Raw genomic sequence first — 18,360 nt, 5'->3', positions numbered from 1 at the left:
GCAGTTAGAGATGGGCAATAAATGTTGGTCTAGCTAGCGATGTCCCATCCTGCAAATGAATAAAATATATAGCACAAAGAACAAGCAAGAAAATGACTTAAAAATGATATTGCACTATAGTTTTTCCTGTGTTGCGCAGTTCTCTTTATCGTAAGAATATTTCATGCTCACGATGCGTAAATCGTGTGGTTGTATTGTACATTAATAATGTCACAGCTTGGTTTCAATCACAATAACTTGTCACCATTGTTAGTATTTTTGTTTTCTGAAATTTTTTAAATGATTCCACTTAGCATTAAGTTGTCCTTTGACGTTTGTATCACAATACAGTAGGTCTTCACTTGAATTATTGTTATGTTCCTGAAAATTACCACTAAGCGAAACATTGGACCTTATGGAAACCAATGTTAAAGCTGTAGTTAGGTTCTGTAGGACCTTCCTTATCCTGAACCTGCTGCTCGCAGATTCTCCCTCTTCCAAATCCTACGAGTTGTGGCCTCTTTTTCCGCCCTGACCTCCAAGTTGTGGCCTCCCATGCTCCTCTGCTGAACCCTCCCCCCCACTCACTGACTTGGCCTCATGCAGCTTCCCTCTGAGATCTTCCTGTTGACGATCCAGATTCGATTGAAGCTAGAGCTCTGATGTTGTGGAAGTGCGAATCTTGATGGTGCAGAATTGCCACGCTGGGTCTGCTACCTTGCATGTTTTAAAAAAATATATGCCCCCACTTGCAGCAAGGTGGGAGCATTTTAAAAAAAAATGGATTGCAGCAACCCCAGCTTGGCACTATAGCACCATCAGGACTTGCATTTCAACAATGGATCAGATATGGATCTTCAGTGAGAACGCAGGTCCAGGAGAGGGAAGCGATGAGAGGATGAGTCAGGGAATGGAAAGTTTAGCAAGAAGGTGGCTCAGAGCTTCAGCTATGGAGGTGGGGGAGAAGTGGTAATTCGGGAGGTTGGGGAGGGGAGAGGCTGCAACTTGGGAACAGGGAGAGGTCACAACAGGGAGGCTGCTCCAAAGTGGCGCCAATCATGTCATGTGGGAAACTATGTTAAAATGAATCTTTCAGTGCTCAACAAGATTACATACCCCATTAACTTACCAATGTTAAAGCGAAACAACGATAAACGGGACAATGTTAAAAGAGGACTCCGTGTTGATACATGTCTAAGCAGCACTGAGTTAGCATTCTGGTGCTTGACATGTTGGTAACTAATCCTGTGATATTGCATAAGATAAATTGATTATGGTCTTTTTACTTAACCAAGCTGTATGTTGCATTTTTCTCATTCCTCTCTGTTTCAGCCTCTTTCCCTTTTCCTGCCTCTGTCTCTCTTGTTCTTTGTTGCTCTCCTTAACTAGATTTTCTCTCGCTCTCTGCTTTTATGTTCCCGTGTTACTTTTTTCTCTTCTATGCCTTTAGGTAGGATATGGTTGATTTGTGGTCGACAGAGAAAGCACCAGCAGCTGTAAGTTCCATTTGGGAAAGGTGTTTCAAGGAAATTGTGGCTCTGTGGCTACCTTTCAACTCCACACCTTCCATTTTTATCATTGCTCCTTTCCCTTTGAGCTATCAATTCGATTTCTGCATTGTTCCCTTTCTCTGCTGATACACCCTTAACTTTATATCCGCTTCCCTAGTTGAGTGATTAGAAGCTGAAGGTCCACTCCACCAAAACCTATTTTGCGTCCTCCCTCCCATCCTTTTCTTCCCATGCCTATCCATTTTCCTCATGACTATGCTTTCACGATTCAAATGGGGATAAATAATAGGTCAAGTATCCTTTATCTGTAAATCCGAAAACAGAACACACCCAAAAACATCTTTTTTTGAACCTCAATGACCTTTAGTACGGAAAGCCTCTGATCCAAATCGACAACCTGAGCCAACACAAACCTTGCCAACTGTACCTGACCTTCAGCGTAGAGGTCTAGTTGTTTGTCGGCACTGTATACCTTGTGATTTTTATCTGCATTGTTTACCTTGCGAACTCTCTCCTACAAGCAGAATCGGAGATGGCGCCACAGGTGGGAACTTACTTCAAACACCCTGAATTCATTATTCAGTGGCACAACTTACTTTTCTAGCTATTTTATTTACTTTAAACTATTGCTAGCCTAAGCTTCAGCCGTTGTACTGTAAGTAGGCCTAAGCGTATTTGCAGTATCCAAAAAAATTGAAGTTATCTGAAATGCAATTGGTCCGAAGGTTTCGGATAAAGGATACTCGACCTGTATATGAATCTGACCCCAGTTTCTTTCTTTTATACCCTTTCTGATTCTGAGAGTACACAGAACAAAAGCTACAGCAGGTACATATGATTAGTAAAGTGCCAATTTTTACTCTTGTGCTCTTTTCCGAGAAAACATTTAATAAAGATTTTACCTCCATAAAACATTTGAAATTTTCCTATTTTTCAGTAATTTTGAAAGATGGTTGTGTAAAAACTGCTAGAAGCTAAATACAAATGTACATCTGATTGAACAATATTGTTGCATCCTGGGAAATTAGTAACATAGTTGCTAGGGCTGCACAATCCAAATTCAGCACATCATGTAACAGATCTGGACAAAAATACCAAGTCTAAGTTAAAGTTTTGCTAGGAGAAAAGACCCAACAGGCAATTCGGTGTATAGTAAACATAGTTTGGTTGTGAAATCTATAATTTGATTTTTTGACATTGTTCAAATTTTTTTGAAAGTTACAAATTTCAGCTGTTAAGTAAAAGCTAGATCAAACATTTTCTGAAAATATTTTGAGCAATTTATGGTGAAAAGCCACCCAAATGGCTAGATTCCGAAATGAGTGAGTGTTTCTAATATCAGAGACTTAGAGCAGGAAAATGCTATTGATTTTGGTTGAACTAGTATCACTAGATGTATCATAGACATGGACACGGTTAGCATTGGAATATTCATTAGGAATGTTTACAAGTAACAGGAAGTATTGATTTTAAAACATCAGTGTTGCACATAAGTATATTCTAGTGTGTACCTTTTAAAGATTGAATTTATGATTATTTTTGAGCTGTTCAGTTTAAAATGTCAAAAATTAATTATTTATTTAGTGATGTATTTGAAATAATTTAGGCCATTTTGGGTAAGATTTAATTTGGTCATTGTTTGTTAACAGAATCATCAGCATAGGAGGAGCACTTATATTTATTGTTTCTAGCAGCAACAGAAAATGCTTGCCTAGAGAATGAATTTATTTTGTGAGAAATATTAATCAAGTAATCCAAACATTATGTTTACATTAATACTAACAACAGCCAGAGGAACTCATTCCAAAAATGTTGCGCTAAAGAGAGTGAGTAACTTGTACGTCGTTTCATATTGGAATTCGAGTGCCATATGCAAGCCACTTGAACATTCTAGTTCATTGCTGCTGAATTCATTCCCTCCCCAATTTAGTTTAGCCATGTTGTTTCGACCCAGCCATTGATTATTCAATGTTGAAAAGCAAAATACTGCAGGTGTTGGAAATCTGAAATAAAAACAAAGTGCTGGAAAGGCTCAAGTCAGGCAGCATCTGTGCAGAGAGAAACAAAGTTAACGTTTTGAGTCTTTATGACTTCTTTGGAGCTAAAGAGAAGTAGAAATGTTTCGAGCAGGTGAAGCAACATAGAAGGTCAGGAATAGGTAGGAGCTCAGGAGAGATTGACAAAGATGTCATGGACAAAAGACAAAGGGAGTGTTAATGGTAGTGTTAAAGACTAAAGAAGGTGCTGATAGTGGCATAAAGATAAGACAGTAGCATGTGTTAAAAGCAGAACAAGGGCCATTGCTCTGTGAAAGCCCAAGATAGAAACAAGTGATAGATGACCCTGTTTGAGTTGTGTGGGGGAATAAATAAATAAAAGTAAAAAAAGAATGAATAAATAAATTGAAAAATAAATTTAAAAAAAACATTGGATTGAAAAAGGAGTAAAGGTGGAGGAGAGCGTTCATGGTCTAAAGTTGTTGAACTCCGTGTTAAGCCTGGAAGGTTTTAAAGTGCCTAATCGGAAGATGAGGTGCTGTTCCTTCAGTTTGCATTGGGCTTCACTGGACCATTGCAATTCAATGTTGTTGAATTCATCATAGCATAGGAATTTTTAATAGCCTATGTAAAATGATAAAATCTGGAATAATATAAAATAATCTTCAGATTGTTGTGCAGTTATAGAACATATTATTGAACATAGTGCACAACTCTCACTATATTGGAAGAATGGTAGAAGCTGCCAGTTCGAAAATTGAGTAATACTGAAATGTCACCAGTTACACATTTAAATCTTGCAGTGCTTTTTGTTCCACTTCATGGTTTTTAGTGGCATAAAATATGGTTTAATTTACTTCAACATAAACCTCTTATTTATATTGTTGGAGGGTACTAACTGCAAAAGTGGGCACCTAAACCTGTGAAACTGATGACATGATCTGTTTGGTTTGTACATTCATATAGTACATTTTTGTATATAGCAAATTACCACTAACATGCACGTACCAGACTTTACATTGCAATGCAAGTGCAAACAAGTTAAACTTCTTGAACCATGGAACATGCATATGTGTGCAACAATGCCATACTCTGGATACATGTAGCATGTTTAATTTAACCAAATAACTTTTTGAGTATTTGTTACCCTTTTTAAAAGAAAAATAATGCATCTTAAGGCTGGTGTCTATATATACCTGACCCCTGAGTTCACGAAAGCTCAGAGGCTGTTTTATAGCACTTAGAATACGCAAGATCCCTTGTGAAGCCAGGCTGAAAAAGCACTTAGTTAGATTTCCTGAGAACTTTAGTATTGAATCATCTTAGTTTTATGTGAAAATTGATGTCTGCATCTTCTTACCATTTTAAAAATGGGCAGCTACCTGGTGAAATAAACCTTCACTTGTCTGTAACATATGACCAGAACTTCCTCTAGCAGCCATAAACACAGCATGGTATAACTTGCATTTTGTTAGTTATACTTTCACTCTACAGTCATTTCTTAGCCCTGCCTTCCTTCTCATTCAAAAGCTATTCCTTGGCGAAATCAGCACAGACATAAGGTAGCTTCCACATGTACATTCATAACAGCCAGTTCAATTTTACTATCACCTTTCCGGAACCCTCTGCTGTCTATGACCTGTATTACTGCTTGTCTGCCATACATTCTTAGAATGAGCCACAGTTTTCTCCAGATAAACATTTAGAATCCACTTTAACCTCTGGAACAAACTCTCTGCCCTAACCACTGACTCTGTCCTTCCTAGCCACTGTCTTAGGCTAAAGCTGACTTAGGCTGGTTTGGTGTGCTGTTTCACAATCAGGTGAGATTTTTGACCTTTATTCTCTCCACCAGAAGACCGCTCTGTTCATCTCTATGACATTGTCTTCATCCCAACAACAACCTGCCCTGTCTACTACTGAAGCCCTCAAAAGTATGTTTATCCAGTTGGCCTCTGTTCCTTCATGATCTAGAGCTCATCTAGCTGCTGGTATCCTGTCTGCAGTCTCATTTTACCACCACATCTACTCTTGTTGACCTACAGTATCCCTCAACATCTGAAACAAAATTCTGATTCTTTTAAATCTCTTCATAGCCTCACCACTTAGCTCCTTAGCTCTGTCTGTAACCATCTCCAGCCCTGGAGCTCTACCTGAATTCTCCATTCCTCTGACATGTTCATTAACTCCACATTGCCATCAACCCACCTGGGCCCCACGTTTGACATTTTATGCTTTTATCCCTTTTGTATCTTGACCTACCTCACCACCCATAAGACTGGTGTTCCTAAAAGCCAAGCTTTTTGGTCACCACTCCTAACCTCTCCTTCATTGGTCGAGAAGATTTTTGTTCTGTGCTGCTGTAAGGCAGTTTGGAATGGTGTAAATTGAAGATTTTGAAGGTCTTGTGGTGTACTGGGCAGCATCCCTACCTCTGAGCCAGAAGCTCTGGGTTCGAATCCCATATCAGGGTTTGATGGGCACGGAAGGTGAGTTCATAATGTGGCCAAACAGATTGATTGTCAACCTGCAAATCCTTCTAACCTGCATATGGCAGGTGTTAAAAGTGGGAGAGACTCTTGGTCGTCTTTGATGCAGAGTGGCATCCCTTATGCTATATCCTCCGGCTCCAGGCTAGCAAGCTGTTCCAAGAAAAAACAAGCTACAAAAAAAAGCAAATGTAGGCATGTACTTTGTCTGCCTCATGCATCTCTAAAGGCAGCAGGAAGTATTTTTAAGCCTAAAGACTTTATGCAAATGCATGTTATTGTAGTTGTCACTTTTGTTGTAGCATAATTATTGATCTCGGACAGGCAGGGTGATGGAATATTCCAAGTAGTAAAATCTATTGTTTAAGGCCTTGAAATTATTCTGTGCAGTATCTCTATATGACCTATATATGTGAAATCCTCCTCTGCTATATTAACAGCAGTAGATAAAGGTTAATGCTCTGCTGAAAAAGTGAAGAAATAAACTGCAGATGAATATGTTAAATATTTGTATCCTACAATATAATTTCAGGACTAGAGAAATGTTTTCTTTCGCCCATGGGTTGATGAGACTAATGCCTCCAACCTTATTTTTATGTTCTGTAAAGATTGTCCCTGTGCTTTTTCCATGCTGGCATTTTTTTTTACACATTTGTAAAATAAACAACATTATTTTTCCATAAAATAAGAATTTTCTTATAAATACACCAACTGCCACTGCAAAAAAATACTTGATGGATAATTGGGTTTACAAGACCGGAAATGAAGCTTTAGTAATGGCAGCCTGCTGGTATACTAACATGCAGTGCTACTGAATGATAGGATCTATGTTTATGCTCAATCCTGCTCATAATGTGTTATAAAACTTGATCAATGAATGTAGTTTGCCGAGAACATATTAAATATCATAGTTTTGATGCATTGGGTAATTGGTGGGTTGTTATATATTATTGAATAAGTTGGTCCTTTTTGCCAAAGGCAAATGGAAAACAAAAATCAGAAACCTTTTTTAAATAAATGATGCTTGTTTGTTCCAAGTCAGTTAGATATCAGAGTACAAAACCAGGATGTGTAAGTTATAAGAAAATAAGGATAAACAAAAAGCAAATGCTACAGGTACAGTATCTCAAAACCAGCAACCTCAGGACCAAGGCTGCACCAGATTTTGGACCTTGCTGGATCTTGGGTTGGTAGTTTGGGCCGTGGGCGGTTCAGGTCAAGCTTAGTTGAGTGGGTCAAGGGTCACTCAGACCACAGGAATACACTGGCGCTCAAAACCAATAACTAGTCAGACCCCACACCATGTTAAGACAGCATTCAATGTTACTGAGCTTATCCATTTTAGGTAACTGTTCTCAAATGCAATTTCCAAATTCATAAAACTCAGTATTGAAGATTTTTAATTTCTTATTCAAATGCTCAAAAGAGAGTAACATTATAAGTATTGTTAATTAGCAATAGATTTGTTAATGGAAATCAGTCAGACAAATTGGCCAATTTATCTTCAGGTTCAATAGATTTTTCCAGGTAAGAAGTTTCAGCAATGCTGCAAAGTAGTGTTTGATCTTGTTTTACTGAATTATATCTAAGACAAAATGATAAATTAACACTTGTGACAAATCAAGGAATAGTAAGATTAGAATATTTTACTTTTATAAGCTGGTTAGCAGTGTAGCAACCAACTTGGATCAGTTGATTTGGGTAAAGCTGTACAGAGTATGTTGTAACTGAAGTGATTAATTTTCAAAACAAAACTCTAATTTACTTGCAATAAATGTCTAATGCTTAGAGGCATTTAAAATTTTGCTGCACTATAAAGAATTGAATAGTATCTAATATTCTTTGTAAACTAGCTATATGTTTGATGTTGGCTTATATGTTATCAGGGTCCAACAACTTAATGCATTTGAAGTAATTATTATTTTGAGAAAATGAGCTTTTAGGAAAGGAAAGCTATTAAATTGAAGAACCTATCTCAGCACCTGTATTCAGTTATCATTTGCACCATGAATAACATTGATTTTTTGTGAAAGTGCATTCTGGGTTTCCTGAACTCTGATTTTCTTTGAGAAATGTAAAGTGTACCAGCTGTTCTTGGTGGTATAATGAGAAGGAAGTGAGCAGCAGCTGATGCAGGTTATTTGAGGGTTACAGACAATATCTGAGCTGTTAGGCCAAGGTCCCTTAGCTAGCTGTTCTTATACACCATATGATGGGCTTATGATATTTGATTTGAGTAAGTCTAACCTTTGTTAGCTTGAAACAGAATTTTTTTATTTGTTATTGTTAGAATGAGCAATCTTAGTTGTACATGAAGTTGAAAAGCCCCTATTTGCAGGGCCTCCTGTATTGTTCCCATAGGATTGTGATGCGTAGTTTGTAATTATCTCTCAATTTCAGCACTCAGTATGTGATTGGCTGTTCCTTTGTTTCAACCATATGGCACGAGCCCAGGCTTCTTTTGCTCCCACTATCCCTTCCCTTGTAGTTAGAGGGAGTTTTTTTTGAGTAGACATGATTGGAGTTCGCTATGAAGTGATGGAAGATTTTAAAGTTATTATACAGTAATCTTCAAGAACTCCAGAAAAAGTGCCTTCATTTGAGATTGAATTGAGTTGTACATCGCTAGTTTTGCTGATAAGTCCTTTAGCAGGTGCAAATCTTTTGTGTGGTTCCCCTCCCCCCACTGCAACTCATGTCAGCTTTCACTGAATCTCATAATTCTCTCATTCAGTTGCTGTTCTCACCCAGTGTTTTGCTTGTAGTCTGTTTTATTGTATATTGATGCTTTGTGCATGTGCTGTGTCTTGTGTAGCATGGATAGTTACAGATTGTTTTACTTGTGTAACTTATTTGTTTAGTAGATTTGTGTGTGTTCAATTCTGTTTCTGCAATATATATTTTGTTGGATCATTTTCATTTGCCTTATGTCTTGATTGTTGCATTGTCATATTTAGATGTTCAAAATTTATGATAAACGTAGTGTTTGATCTATAACACAATAAATTGGAGTAATGTGTGGACAATGGTAAGATCTGAATTCTTGCAGAGAAGCTTTATTTTTGTTTCGAATTCATTAGTTGATGAAAAATTATATCTCTACTTTGAATTGTATAAAGCAAGATAAAGGAATATTTATCTAATCTAAATGTTGCATTTCAGATATGTACACAATAGTTCTGCTTTATAAGTATGCATATGATAGGTTTATCATTACTGAGAGTATTATGGAAGTGAGTTGGAAAGCATGGTTAAAACGTGTGACACACTGTAGTGGTATGCACTTTGTGAAATGAAGGATGAGCTAAAAAATACCTCTGGAAATGGTTATAAATTGAATTATGTTTGTAATGATTGAAATTTTAGTATTTGGGAATGAGCTGCTGTTAAATTGTAATAACCTCCCTTTCACCAATTCCAATTTCACGCCACTTCTGTTCTAAAGCTGTTGACTGTTGTAGAGGACCTGTTCCACAAATATCAGTATTCTTGTCCAAAGAGTTGTGTATGAAACTAGGTTGAGTATTGACAGGTTATTCAATCATGAGAACATAAAGGCCTGAGCTGAATTCTGCTGCACTAAATGTTTATATATTCATACATTCCAAAATGATCACCTGTTAGTGATCAAATGCAATGTACTAATTCAATTGTGTTTCCTTCCTTCCCTGTCATAGCCTGGGAGCACAGTACAATTTTAATGCCTCTACTACGGCTGTATCTGTGATTAGGTAGCACAGATCTCTTATTAAACCTGGAACCTTTCTGGCTTGACTGATTACCAAACCATGGTGCACTTACAAACTCATCGATTAGCTGTGCCAACTTAAATCTTTCTAATGTTGCATCATACTACATCATTTTTCTTTTGCTTTATTAATCTTTTCCCCCCCTCCCTGCAACATGTGCATGTACATTAACCTACCACTCTAATAGATGGGAAATGTTATCGGTTTCCAGGATTCCACCAGTGTCACTCTTAAGTTGGTTGCTAGGGTGTTCCTGGAAGTGATCCAGGATAACAAATCAGTAGCTGACTTTAGTGGGTCATCTTAAAAAAAAGAGAACTTTTCATGTTCATGTGTACGTAACATAAGTAATTTTATTTTAAAATTGTTAATGGGGAGAGTCAGTTTTGAGTGTGTCGGTCATTGAAGCTAATATCGGAGAGGAAAGCTTTCTGGCATGTTTTTAAAAAAAATCAGTCAACTCATTTGGGGCTGACTGGTTTTGCTGTCCGTATTCTGATACAGATTCTCCTTTAGGAAATCTTTGTGCTGGTGCTCCTAACAGCTGGCATTACCAAATATCGCTGTATGTCACCTTGCGTGAACAGCCATTAGTTTTTTTTTAAAGCTATTATTGCATAGCTCGATGTTGTGTTTGAAACATATCCTTATAACCATTCCACTTTCCATCCCACTTATGCTTGGCCTGTAATATTCAGTGTATGACAACCATTTCGACCATAAAACATAGGAGCAGAAGTAGGCCATTCGGCCCATTGTGTCTGCTTCACCATTCAGTGAGATCATGGCTGATCTGATAATCTTTAACTGCACTTTCCTGCCTTTTCCCCATAACCCTTAATTCCCTTACTGATTAAAAAATCTGTCTATCTCCACCTTGAATATACTTAACGACCCAGCCTCTACAGGCCTCTGCGGTAAAGAATTCCACAGATTGACTACCCCCGAGAGGAGAAATTCCTCCTTGTCTCTGTTTTAAATGGGCGCCCCCTTACTCTGAGATTATGCCCTCTGGTCCTAGATCGGCCCACAAGGGGAAATAACCTCTCAGCATCTACCCTGTCAAGTCCTCTAAGAATCTTATATGTTTCAATAAGGTCACCTCTCATTCTTCTGAACTCCAATGAGTACAGGCCCAACCTACTCGACCTCTCCTCATAAGAAAATCCCTCCATCCCCGGGATCTACCTAGTGAACCTTCTCTGGCTGCCTCCAATGCCAATATATCTCGCCATAGATAAGGGGACCAAAACTATTCACAGTATTCTAGCGGTGGTCTAACTAGTGCCTTGTATTTCCCTATTTTTATTATATATTCACCTTGAAATAAAGGCCAGCATTCCATTTTGCCTTGCATATTACCTGCTGAATGTGTATGCTAGCTTTTTGGGATTCATGCACGAGGACCCCCAAATCTCTCTGTGCTGCAGCTTTGTTCAGTTTTTCTCCATTTAAATAATTCAGCTCCTCTATTCCTGCCAAAGTGCATAATCTCACACTTTACCACATTATATTCCATCTGCCACATTTTTGCCCACTCACTCAACCTGTCTATTTTGCTCTGTAGACTCTTTGTGTCATCCTTACCACTTGCCTTCCCACCTATTTTTGTGTCATCTGCAAACTTGATGATAGTACATTCATTTCCCTCATCTAAGTCATTAATATTTATTGTAAATACTTATGGCCCCAGCACTGATCCCTGTGGCGCTCCACTAGTTAGTGAAAATTCCCCCGCCCACCTCCGCGTATCCCAAATCTGTCTTCTATTAGTTAGCCAGTCCTCTATCCCCCGACACCATGGGCTCTTACCCTATTAAGTAGCCTTATGTGTGGTACCTTATCGAACGCTTTTTGGAAATCCAAATGTATTACATCTACTGGTTCCCCTTTATCTATCCTGCTTATTACCACCTCAAAGAATTCTAATAAATTTGTTGGGCATGCTTTTCCCTTCATGAAGCCATTCTGACTCTGCTTTATTAGATTATGCATTTCTTGTAGTTACCTGTTTTTTTGTTTCCCTCCCTTTTTGAATAAGGATATTATATTGGCAGTTTTCCAATCCTCTGGGATTTTTCCAGAATCTAATGACTTTTGGAAGATTACCACCAGTGCATCTATTATCTCTGCATCTATTTCCTTTAATATTCTAGGATGCAACCCATCAGGTTCAGGTGACTTATAAGCATTTAGCCCCATTAGTTTCCCTAGTACTTCTTCTCTAGTGATAGTTGTTATATTTGTTTCCTCCCCCTTTTGCCCCATGATTACTTGGTATTTTTGATATGCTATTGGTGCCTTCTACTGTGGAGACTGATGCAAAGTATTTGTTCAACTCATCTGCCATTTCCTGGTTCCCCAATATTATTTGCCCAGCCTCACTCTCTCTAAGGGGCCTATGTTCGCTTTGACCTCTCTTCCTTTTTATATATTTAAAGATGCTCTTAATGTCCATTTTATATTACTTTCTAGTTTACCCTCAAAGTTTATTTTTTCCCTCTTTATTTTTATTTTTACTTTGGGTCAACTTCTGGTTTTTAACTTTCCCAATCCTCTGGCTTACCACTAATCTTTGCCATATTGTATGTTTTTTCTTTCACTTTGATATAATCCTTAACATTGGTTAACCATGGTTGGTTTATCCCCTTTCTACAATCCTTCTTCCTCACTGGGGTATATCTTTGTTATGAGTCATGAAGTATTTTCTTAAACGTCTACCATTGTTCATCAACCGTCTTTTCTGCTAAACTGCTTTCCCGTCCATTCCAGCCAACTCTGCCCTCATGCCTTTGTAATTACCCTTATTTAAGTTTAGCACAGATGTTTCTGAACTAAATTTCTCACTGTCAAACTGAACGCTAAATTCCACCATGTTATGACCACTTTCCTAGGGGATCTTTTACTCAGATCATTTATTATACCTGCCTCATTACACATTACCAGATCCAAAATAGTCTGTTCCCTGGTTGGTTCCACAACCTATTGTTTTAGGAAATTGTCCTGAATACACACTATGAATTCTTGCTCGTGGCTACCTCTGGCAATTTGATTTTCCCAATCTACATGGAGATTAACGTCACCCATGATTGATACACTGCCTTTTTTTACATGCCCTCATTATTTCCTGATTTATTCTCTGTCCGACAGCATAGCTACTGTTAGGGGGCCTATAGATTACTACCACCTATAGTCGTCTTCCTCTTGTTATTCTTACCTCCTCCCAATTGTATTCCACAGCTTCCAATCCAAGATCATTTCTTGCTATTGTACTTATTCCATCTCATACTAACAAAGCTACGCCACCACTCCTTCCTTCCGGCGTATCCTTTCGAAAAGCTAAATACCCCTCAATATTTAGTTCCCAGCTTTGATCTTGTAACCACGTCTCCGTAATGGCTATAAGATCATACCCATTAATTTCTAGTTGTGCCGTTAATTCATTTATTTTTGTTCCGAATACTAAGTGTATTGAAGTAAAAAGCCATTAATTTTGCCTTTTTACCATTTTTTCACGCTTTGACTCTATTTGCTGCTTTTTTTTTAATGTTTGTATGCTCTGTCCCTTCCTGTCACACTCTGGATATCATTACCTAAGTAGCTGCCTTGCAATGCTGCCATATCCTTTTGCTTTGTAAGTCTACTCATCCCCTCTCCAGAACCCCCATCCTCCTATTTAGTTTAAAACCCTCTCTACAGCCCCAGTTATTCGATTTGCCAGGACACTAATCCCAGCATGGTTCAAGTAAAAAAACAAAAACAGAATTACCTGGAAAAACTCAGCAGGTCTGGCAGCATCGGCGGAGAAGAAAAGAGTTGACGTTTCGAGTCCTCATGACCCTTCAACAGAACTAGGTGAATCCAAGGAAGGGGTGAAATATATTTCTGCTTATATTTCACCCATTCCTTGGATTCACCTAGTTCTGTTGAAGGGTCATGAGGACTCGAAACGTCAACTCTTTTCTTCTCCGCCGATGCTGCCAGACCTGCTGAGTTTTTCCAGGTAATTCTGTTTTTGTTTTGGATTTCCAGCATCCGCAGTTTTTTGTTTTTATCTATGGTTCAAGTAAAGCCCATCCTACCGGAACAGCTCCCATCTACCCCAGTACTGATGCCAGTGCCCCATGAACTGAAATCCAGTCCTCCCACACCAATCTTTGAGCCACGCATTTAACTCCTTGACTTTACTTAAACTATGCCAGTTTGCCCAGGCAGTAATCCTGAGATTATTACCATGAGGTTCTGCTTTTTAATTTAGCTCCTGACTCTTCAAATTCTTTCAGCAGAACCTCCTTTCTAGTCTTATCAATGTCATTGGCACCAACGTGGACGATAACAACTGGATCCCTCCCCCCCCACACCAAGTTTCTCTCCAGCCCTGAGGAGATATACTTAACCCTGGCACTGGGCAGGCAACACAGCCTTCGGGACTCACGCTCATGGCTACAGAGAACAGCATCCCCTTAATTATACTGTCCCCTACCACTACTACATTCCTATTTCCTCCCACCACTTGAATGGCTCCCTGTGCTACGGTGCCGTGGTCAGTTAGGTCATTCTCCCTGCTGTCATCCATACAGCTTGCAAGAACCTTGTAACTGTTGGACAGTTTCAGGAGCTGAGGCTCCTTGAACGTGACCCCCCTGGGTCCCCATAGCTGCCTCACCTGCAGTCTCACACTCCTGTCCCTGATCACAGACCAAATTCAAATTATCTAACCTGTGGGGTGTGACCACCCTCTGGAGCAAAGTGTCCAGGTAACTTTCCCCCTCCCTGATGTGGCGCAATGTCTGCAGCTCAGACTCCAGCTCCTTAACTCTGATCCGAAGTTCCTCGAGCTGCAAACACTTTACTACAGGTGTGCTTGCTCCGGATCACATTGGTGTCCAGCAACTCCCATATGCCGCAACAGCAACACATCGCCTGTCCTGCCATTGCTATCTTGTTTTATTTAATTTATTAATGAATTACTCTAGTATCCCTGCTCTTTACACTTTAGTGAAATTAATTATTTACACCAGTATTGAATTTATACTTAAGCTATTTTTAAGGAAGAGAAAATAAAGACTAGAGATCCAAACACTAACTATAGATCTTTAATTTTAATCTAAAGACTAGAAATACTCACCAATCCAACTCTCAAATCAGCTGCTGTCTGCGCTCTTTTTAAATGAAGTCTCCCTGCTCTATTTTACATGAAGTCCACACTCACCCGCTCTTTGGCATTCTGCAGTCTTCCAAGTTAGAGACTGTTGAAAAACTACTCTCATTCCAAAGGAATTTAAAGCAAATTATGCAATTCACCTGTATACTGGAGACTTCTGCCTCTGGCTGAGCCATTATTGGAACTTTAGGATGAGTGATTTAACTTTTCATGAGCCCCTTGTACTTGTTTTCAGGGAAGAAATATAGACTTCAAGATGCAGAATCACAGAATCTTTACAGTGCAGAGGAAGGCCATTCAGCCGATCGAGCCTGTACTGGCTGGCTGAAAGATCATTGTACCTCTTCCCATCCCCTGTCTTATTGCCAAGACCTGCATATTCTTTCTTTTCAGATAGCAATCCAATTCCCTTTTGAGCACCTTGATCGAACTTGCCTCCATCATCCTTTCAGGGAATTCGTTCCAGACTCCAATCACCCTCTGGGGTAAAAATCTTTTTCCTCACATCACTTCTACTCTTTTGTCCATCGTTTTCAATCTGTGTCCTCTAATTCTTGATGTATTCTTGAGTGGGAACAGTTTCTCACTAAATACCCTGTTCATACCCCTCAGGATCTTGAATACCTCTATCAATTCTCTTCTCCAGCCGCCTTTTCTCCAAGGAAAACAGACCCAACCTCTCCAATCTATCCTCATAGCTACAGTTCTTTATTCCTTGAATCATTCTTGTGAATCTCCTCTACTCTTTCCAATGCCTTTACATCCTTCCTAAAGTACGGCATCCAGAACTGAATGCAGTACTTCAGATGAGGCCTAACTTGTCTTATACAAGTTCAACATGACCTCCTTACTCTTGTACTCAATGCCCCTGTTAATAAAACCTAGGATACCATATGCTTTATTAACTGCTCTCTCAACATGCCCTGCCATCTTCAATGACTTATGTACATATATACCGAGGCCGCTTTGTTTCTGCACCTCCTTTAGAGTTTCTCCCTTTATTTTATACTGTCTGTCCACATCCTTCCTGCCAAAATAAATCACCTCATACTTCTCTGCATTGAACTTCATCTGTTATTTGTCTGCCCAATCCACCAACACGTCTATGCCCTTTTGAAGTTCAAGACTATCCTCATCACAGTTGACAATGGTTCCAATCTTCATGTCATCCACAAATTTTGAAACCATTCACTGCACACCACAGTCTAAGTCATTAATATATATCAAGAAGAGCAAGAGTTCCAACACTGACCTCTGGGAACTCCGCTACAGACCTTCCTCCAACCTGAAAAGCAACCATTTATCACTACTCTGTTTCCTGTCAGTCAGCCAATTTCTTGTCCAAGTGCATACTTTCCCTTTTATTCCATGAGTTAGAATTGCTCAAGTCTATTGTGTGGTATTGCATCAAATGTCCTTTGAAAATCCATATACACCACACCAACAGCATTGCCCTCATCAACCTTCTCTGTTACCTCCTCAAAAAAGCTCCAAGTTAATTAATCATCATTTTCCCTTAATGAATCCATGCTGGCTTTCCATAATTATCCTGCACCTGTCTAAGTGACTGTTGATTTTGTCCTGAACTATAGTTTCCAGAAGTTTCCCTACCACTGAAGTCAAACTGGACTGTATTTGCTGGCATTATTCTTGCACCTCTTTTTGCACAAGGGTGTAACATTCACAATTCTACAGTCCTCTGGCACCTCCCGTAAGTCTAAGGAAGATTGGAAGATTATCACCAGTGCCTCTGAAATTTCCACTCTCATCTCTCTCAGTATCCTCGGATGCATTTCATCTAGTCCTGGTACCTTATCAATTTTAAGTAAAGAGAGCCTTTCAATTCCACCACCTTCTCAATTGTAAATTCTTCGAATGCACCAGTTACCTTCTTTCGCACCTTGGCCTGGGTAGCATCCTCTTCTTTTGTAAAGACAGATGCAAAGTACTCGTTTACCTCTGCTACTTCTCGTGTCTCCACATGCAAGTCTCTTCTTTTATCCCTAATTGACCCTACCCTTTCTTTTACCACCCTTTTTTTTATTTACGTACTTATAGAAGACCTTTGGATTCCCTTTTATTTTAGCTGCTGGTCTCTTTTCATGCTCCTTCCTTTTCTGATTGGGCTTTTCACTTCCCCTCGGGTCCTTCTATATTCAGCCTGATTCTTCATTGTATTTTCTACCCGACACCTGTCATACGCGTACTTCCCCCTTTTGATCTTCACCTCTATCTCTCTCGTCATCCAATGTGTTCTAGATTTATTTGTCCTACGTTTCCCTTCCCTTTCAAGGGAATATATTTTGACATTGCTTGCGATACTATCTCTTTGAAGATAGCCCATTGTTCAGCTACCGTCTTTTCCTCCTACATTTGATTCCAACTCATTTGACTCAGGTGCATTCTCATCCCATCGAAGGTGGCTTTCCCCCAGTTAATTATCCTTGCCCAGGATTGCTCCTTGTCTTTCTCCATGGCCAACCTAAACCTTTATGTTACAATGATTACTGTCCTCTAAATGCTCTCCCACTATCATTTGAACCACTTGGGCTATCTCATTCTCCAAAACCAGATCCAACAGTGCCTGCCCTCTTGTTGGACCGGAAACATACTGCTGCAGAAAATTATCTTGAACACACTCCAGGAACTCTCACCCTTGTCCTTTGCACTTTTCCTATCCCAGTCTATATTTGGATAATTAAAGTCGCCCATTATAATTGTTCTATAATTCGTGGACCTTGCTAATTTCTTTGCAAATTTGTTTCTCTACATCCCTCCCACTAGTTAGTGGGCTACATATTACACCGATCAATGTTATTGCACCTTTTTTATTACTTACCTCTCGCCGGAGAGAACATAAGAACTAGGAGCAGGAGTAGGCAATTCAGCCCCTCGAGCTTGCCCCACCATTCAATACGATCATGGCTGATCTCATTTTGGCCTCAACTCCCAATTTCCCATTCTCTCCCCATAACCTTTCAACTCATTACTAATTAAAAACCTGCCTAACTCCTCAAATTTATCCACTGCACTCTGAGGTAGTGAATTCCACAGACTTATGACCCTTTGAGAAAAGTAATTCCTCCTCAACTCTGATTTAAATGTACCACCCCTTAGTCTAAAACTATGGCCTCCCATTCTGGAATGCCCCACAAGGGGAAACATCCCCTCCACGTCTACTTTGTCTATTCCCTTTAGCATCTTATATACCTCAATTAGATCTCATCTCATCTTTCTAAACTCTAACGAGTATAAGCCTAAACTGCTCAATATCTCCTCAGAAGACAAGCCCCACATCTCTGGAATCAATCTAGTGAACCAGCTCTGAACCGCCCCCAATGCAACTACATCCTTCCTCAAGTAAGAGAGATTAAGCCTTTGTCTCTTCTGGAAAATCCTCTCTCTCCAGTACTGTAATACCATCTTTAATCAACACTGCCACTCCCCACCCTCACACCCCCTTTTTTCCTT

General features: G+C 39.3%; 1 protein-coding gene across 5 annotated transcripts in view; it reads left to right on the top strand.

Annotated features, from left to right (window-relative positions):
* Window positions 1-18,360, top strand: part of phf21ab (PHD finger protein 21Ab) — a 356,360-nt gene that overhangs the window by 206,439 nt on the left and 131,561 nt on the right. The gene's annotated exons all lie outside the window — the stretch shown is intronic.

This window comes from Carcharodon carcharias, chromosome 10, assembly GCF_017639515.1.
Source record: "Carcharodon carcharias isolate sCarCar2 chromosome 10, sCarCar2.pri, whole genome shotgun sequence".
Lineage (NCBI taxonomy): Eukaryota > Metazoa > Chordata > Chondrichthyes > Lamniformes > Lamnidae > Carcharodon > Carcharodon carcharias.
Note: the sequence above shows the minus strand (reverse complement) of the source record. Positions and strands in the feature narration are given on the sequence as shown.